The following is a 6,787-nucleotide window of genomic DNA, read 5'->3' as shown; positions in this document are numbered from 1 at the left end:
TGGATAGTACATTCCTGGAACTGTGCTAGTAACAGGTAATGATAATGACCCCATCATGCTAATAATAGTAAATCAAGATGATCATACCAGAAATAAATGGCAGGAACTGAAAGTAAAAGAGACACATTACGACTCTGATTGCAGTATTACAAATAAGTGAGGACAGTAATGAGAGAGAAGTAATCACTAGTTTATAATGCCTATACATATTTTAGAGCACAATTTAAAATGTTGGTGACATTTCTGCTACATGTTTGCTACATAACATTCACAACTTGCTTAATAAAGCACTAACAGATGGCATTCAGAAAATTACATATGCTGTGAACTTTGAAAGTTTAGGGGATAGAGATTTAATTTTCGATTATCTAATTGTTTTACAGTTGTTAAAGAGAAGATAAAGCATGATTAGATATAGAAAAGATATTCAGTATTCAATAATTACATGACATAAAGTAACAAAGTTAGAGAAGAAACAAAAACAGATCCATTATTCTGATTCAGGTACCAATTTGTTAATTAAAGAAATTTTAAAAAGCTTTTTCAAAAATAGAAAGCGAGAGGGAGAGAAAAGGAGAGATAGGAGAGAGAGAGAGAGAAATAGCTATCTGAAAAGTACATGGCCTTGGAGAATTTTATAGTGCTTTCTTGAAAATGATGTCAATGGAAATAAATACCAACGATATAAATAAACCCTGTTATTTAAAGACAATGTTTGTAAGGTGATTAGAATGACTTTAATGACGTTTTAAAATGGCATTTCAATTGTATTTCAATGACTTGGTTGAGATATGAGGTACATTCTTTTTAAAAATTTCTTTCATTTTTCTTTTCTTTTTCTGACCAATGGATTCATGTCCTAAGTACATTCTTTTTTCAGAGGGATGTTAAAATATTTGAAGTCTGAATGATTACTGAATGATTACTCCAGATCACATTACAATAGCAACACTGGAAACAAATGAAATATAATTTGTGTTGCTGGTATGAGGCTTGAAGGTATTACATGTAACATGGAAGAACTGGGGAAAAACAATCGTCTGTGAGTGAAACTATGAAGTCATCATTTATTGGTTTAGAGCAGAGGTATGCAGTCATGTGGAAAGCAGGTTCACTGGCTTCCAGGTCTAGAAGAAATTAGCACATGTGGAACAATGTGGTGATGACAGAGGTGGATGGGGGTTGCCAATCTGAAATCTATAAAACTAAAGTCTGGAGGAGAATGCACATCTTGGCAGTGTTTAGGGCAGTGGTCTTTAAAAGCTTGTTTTTGGCCATGAACTATAAGAAATGCTTTTATTTTATTTAATTATTTTTATAGAGACAAGGTCTTGCATGTTGTGCAGGCTGGAACTCCTGGGCTCAAGTAATTCTCCTGCCTCAGCCTCCCAAGTAGCTGGGACTACAGGTGTACCATTGTACCTGGTTAAGAAATACATTTTAGATGGGGCTTGCTGGCTCACACCTGTTAGCCCAACACTTTGGGAGGCTGAGGTGGGAGGATCACTTGAGTCTAGGAATTCAAGACCAGCCTGGGTATCATAATGAGGCCGTGTTTCTAAAAAAACAAACAAAAACTTAGCTGGGCACGATGGCATGCACCTGTGATCCCGCTACTTGAGAGGCTGAAGTGGGAGGATCGCTTGAGACCCAGAGATTAAGACTGCAGTGTGCCATAAATGTACCACTGCACTCCAGCCTGGGCAACAGAGTGAGACCCTGTCTGAAAAACAAAACAAAACAAAAAAACCCCCAAAACCCCCAACATTTTATATCGCGATCCGATTTCTCGCTTTGTGTGTGTGTATATCAGAAACCTGAGATCTAGAGGATGAGGAAGACTTAGGCGAGGTTAGTATTCTAGGTAGGCAATATTCTAAGTAGAGAAGGCAGAATGTGGTAAAGATCCTGAGAAAAGAAACAGTTGGAAGAGTTTAAGGAATTCAAAAAAGGCCACTGAATACCATGGAGGAGTTCAAAAGAAGTTTGGGTTTGGATTAGGCAGGGGCCGTACCCTGTGGCCTGGGCAGTATTTGCTGGAATGGTGTAGCCCAGAGAGCTGAGTGTGAGCACCTCTTCCTAGCCCCATTTTGGTAGCTCTACGCTGGCCATAGTGGGAGTATTCATTCATTCCATCCTGCCATGAAAATCTAGGCCACACTATGAAAATCAGGGTCTTTTTTTCCTGGGAGCTGATTGTTAAACATTCGTGAACACACCTTTGGGGTTATTCTACTGCTTTTTAGATTTGTTGCATTTTTCTCCAGGGTTAAGGGTTCAGGAGACAGGAACTATCCTCGCAAACTAAACAGCCCAAAGTTAATATTATGTCCCTTTGTCTTTTCTTTTTTTTCTCGCTGTATTACCCAGGCTAGAGTGCAGTGGCACCATCTTGGCTTACTGGAGCCTCCACCTTCCGGGTTCACGTGATTCTCCTGCCTCAGCCTCCCAGGTAGCTGAAACTATTTATATTTTTAGTAGAGATGGGGTTTTGCCATGTTGGCCAGGCTGGTCTCGAACTCCTGACCTCAAGTCTGTCCACTCAGCCTCCCAAAGTGCTGGGAATACAGGCATGAGCCACTGCTCCCAGCCAGGTTTCTTTTTTTTTTTTTTTTAATCAGCTAACATTCCTCTTCATTTATTGGAATTAAGTTTTGATTTTTTTGAATGAAAAAATGGTAATTAAAAATTTTGTTTCTCTGTTCTTGATCTCTGTATTTTATATGACTGGGCATTTTAGAAAATTAAGATAAAATTGTGCTTTTACTATATATTTGTGCTTGAAACTACTTAGTTTTTATGATGCTATCAATAAGGAACATAACTGCTGTATTATAAGCCGTGGAACTGAATAATTTAAATGTTTAGAGCTTAAGACTTTTTTTTTTTCCTTATTAAGGGATACGTATGCATTTCCACTATTAGAAGAAAAGTGCTTGGATATTTTCTATTGCTTCTGGGTTAAGAAGACAGTTATTTTTATTCTGTTCTATTCATTGCATTTCATTCTATTTGTGACATTAAAAAAATCTGGCGAACTTCTCAGCTATAGATGCCCTCCTTAAATATAAAGGAAGTGCCGGATGTGGTGACTCATGCCCGTAATCCCAGTACTTTGGGAGGCTGAGGCGGGTGGATCACCTGAGGTCAGGAGTTTGAGACCAGCCTGGCCAATGTGGTGAAACCCCGTCTCTACTAAAAATTTGCTGGGTGTGGTGGTGGGTGCTTGTAATCCCAGCTACTCGGGAGGCTGAGGCAGGAGAATCGCTTGAACCCAGGAAACGGAGGTTGCAGTGAGTGGAGATTGTGCCACTGCACTCCAGCCTGGGGGACAGAGTGAGACTCCGTCTCAATAAAAAAAAATAAAAATAAAAGTAAAAAAAAGGAAGCATAGCATATATAAAATGCAAGAGCTAAAAGGACTGGCTAAATTTAAGATACCTTTGGGAGCTATGGGCTGAGGGCAATAAAACATATGTTTTTATCCATCTATTTAGAAATATTTGTTTATCTTGATGATGTTATGCCAATACAGTAGCTTTTAAGTTATTTCTGAACTTAATAGTCTGTGAAGGCAGTAAGTGAAATATCATTCCGCAACTATTGCAAACATTCATTATGATCAAAATAGTTAATACTTTAAATATTTGTTGGTGATATACAATGTTATGATAAAAATTTGTGGTGATTGCATTAAGGAATAGTTTTTCTCTACCTCCCATGCAAGAAACAAATATTTTACATGGGTTTAGTAAAAAGCAAGGCTCATCTATCTGATCATTTAAAATTTTTGAATTATATATATTGAAACATGACATACTGTGCTCTTATACCTCAATTGCATTTTGTTCTGTTTTCCAAAGTTCGTGTCTTATAAATCTCTTGTATAAACTGTAGATTAAATTCTAAATCAAAAATCACAGTGCAAAAAAAAAAAAAAAAAATCCATTCTTTGCTGTAGAGAAAGGCATGAGTAGATTTAGGAAGACCAGTTAGGAGACTACCGGAGAATCCTAGGGAGGACATGATGGCTTGAGCTAAGGTGGTGACAACAATTCACACACAGGAAGTGAAACACACATATAAAATCAGAGAATTGAAATCTTCAAATTTTAAATTAGAATTGGATATATCAGTAGGAACTCATGAGTTTTTCCCTCTCTTTAAAAACATATTATTTCATAGCTCTGTCTATTAAAAATGCCTCAAAATAAGGAAGGCCTAAAAACAATTGTCCTTCCCAGTGTCCAGAATGTTCCATGTTCTGGATTTAGTCAATTGCTTCCTCCTGGTATCTTTTACTTTGATTTTCTCTTTCTTGTTTTGCCTGTAGATTGGAAGTTGGATCTGAAGACTTGATTTGATTCAGCTACAATCTTTAAAAATTTTTTGACAAGAATACTATACAGGTATTGCTTTATACTTCACATTACATCACATCACATCAGGAGGCACATAATGTCTGGTTGTCTCATTTTAATGATGCTAAGGTTGACTAGTGATTATAGGTGGTTATGACCTGATATAATATTCCCTGTTACCCTTTTATCTAATTGTTTTAGCATTCATTGATGTTTAAGTCATTTGTTTCATCAGGGCTTTCTAGATGCTGCCTGCCTGCCTGCCTGCCCGCCCGCCCTCTTTCCTTCTTTCAAAAAACATCTTTTTTTTTTTTTTTGAGACGGAGTCTCGCTTTGTCTCCCAGGCTGGAGTGCAGTGGCTGGATCTCAGCTCACTGCAAGCTCTGCCTCCCAGGTTTACACCATTCTCTTGCCTCAGCCTCCCGAGTAGCTGGGACTACAGGTGCCCGCCACCACGCCTGGCTAACTATTTTTTTCTTTTTTGTAAAATTTTTAGTAGAGACAGGGTTTCACCGTGTTAGCCAGAATGGTCTTGATCTCCTGACCTCGTGATCTACCCGCCTTGGCCTCCCAAAGTGGTGGGATTACAGCAGTGAGCCACCACGCCCAGCCTCAAAAAACATCTTTACTGAGGTGCAACTGACATATAATAAACTGCACATTTTGGCTGGGTGCGGTAGCTCACACCTGTAATCTTAGCACTTTGGGAGGCTGAAGTGGATAGATCATTTAAGGCCAGGAGTTCAAGACCAGCCAGGCCAACATGGTGAAACCCTGTCTCTACCAAAAATACAAAAATTAGCCAGGTGTGGTGGCGGGCGCCCGTAATCCCAGCTACTCAGGAGGCTGAGGCAGGAGAATTGCTTGAACCTGGAAGGCGGAGTTGCAGTTAACTGAGATCATGCCATTGCACTCCAGCCTGAGTGACAGAGTGAGACTTCACCTCAAAAAAAACAAAACAAAACAGAACTGCACATTTTAAAATATACAATTTGACAAACATTGACATAGGTATATATCCATTAAACCATTACCACAATCAAGACAGTGAATATATCCTGTCTTGACTTTTTCTTTGCCGTTTTGTATATTTGAAAATTTTCTTTTATCTTTTCTTTGTTTTTGAGACAGAGTCTCACTCTGTCACCCAGGCTGGAGTGCAGTGGCACAATCTGGGCTCACAGCAGCCTCCACTTCTGGTTTCAAGCGATTCGCCTGCCTCAGCCTCCCGAGTAGCTGGGATCACAGGCATGTGCCACCACACCCGGCTAATTTTTGTATTAGCCGGGTGTATTTTGTAGGCATTTTGTATTTTGTAATGAGTAGGCATTTTCAGTAGTCTCTACATTTTCAGTAGTAGAGAAAATGAGTAGGCATTTTCAGTAGGCATTTTCAGTAGTCTCTTCATTTCAGTAGTCTCTACATTTTCAGTAGTCTCTACTGAAAATACAAAAAATGCCTACTAAAATGCCTACTCATTTTCTAAAATGACTGGGCATTTTAGAAAATTAAGATAATTAATTTTTGTATTAGCTGGGTGTATTTTGTATTAGTAGTTTCGACCGAAAATACAACGTGGTTTTGCCACGTGGTTTTGCCACGTTGGGCAGGCTGGTCTCGAACTCCTGACGTCAGGCTGGTCTCGAACTCCTGACGTCAGGTGATCCTCCCGCCTTGGCCTCCCAAAGTGCTGGAATTACAGGCATGAGCCGCCACACCCGGCCAGAAATTTTCATAATCAAAAGTAAAAAAAAATATTTATGAGGCAGATCAACAGGGCTTAGTAATTGAATGCTGGTAGTTAACAAGGGAAGGGTCTTGGATGACTCCTGGTTTTGTAGTATAAGTCACTGAGTAAATAAATGGTGGTACCATTTATTGAAATTGGAAACATTGGAGGAGAAAGTTGGTGAGTTCAGTTTTACACATGTTAAGTTTGAGGTCACAATGGGACATCCAAGTAGAAATGTCAAGTAGGCAGGTGGTTAAAAGGAACAGTCTGAACTGGAGATGTACATTTGCAAATATTGACATTTAGTAGCTGAAATCAGGGTGTAGAAATTACCTGAGAGTAAGTACAGAATGAAATGAATAGGTTTAAGGGGAAAAAAGCTCTGAAAAATTCAGTGTTTTATGACCGGGTAGAAGAAGATGAAGGAGAAAAAAGTGTGAGTGTATAGTATGGCAGAAGCCAGGGGGAGACAGGGAGAGAAGATGCCAGGTGTGCTGATTCCAGTAAGTCATATTCTGTATGTTTTACTTTTCTCTCAGAAGTAATACATAAACATTATGATCTATGCACCAGTAAATATGGGCACGCTCCTGAAAGACGTGTCATCTTTAGTGCACTAATAAAATTAAATTTCTGAGCCTGTAAAGCTGAGGACTGGCCTATGTGCTCTGTAAAACAACCAAAGTAAATGATA

The sequence above is a fragment of the Theropithecus gelada genome, chromosome 17 (genome assembly GCF_003255815.1).
Source record: "Theropithecus gelada isolate Dixy chromosome 17, Tgel_1.0, whole genome shotgun sequence".
NCBI lineage: Eukaryota > Metazoa > Chordata > Mammalia > Primates > Cercopithecidae > Theropithecus > Theropithecus gelada.
The sequence above is the reverse complement of the archived record's forward strand: the minus strand, read 5'-3'. Positions refer to the sequence as shown.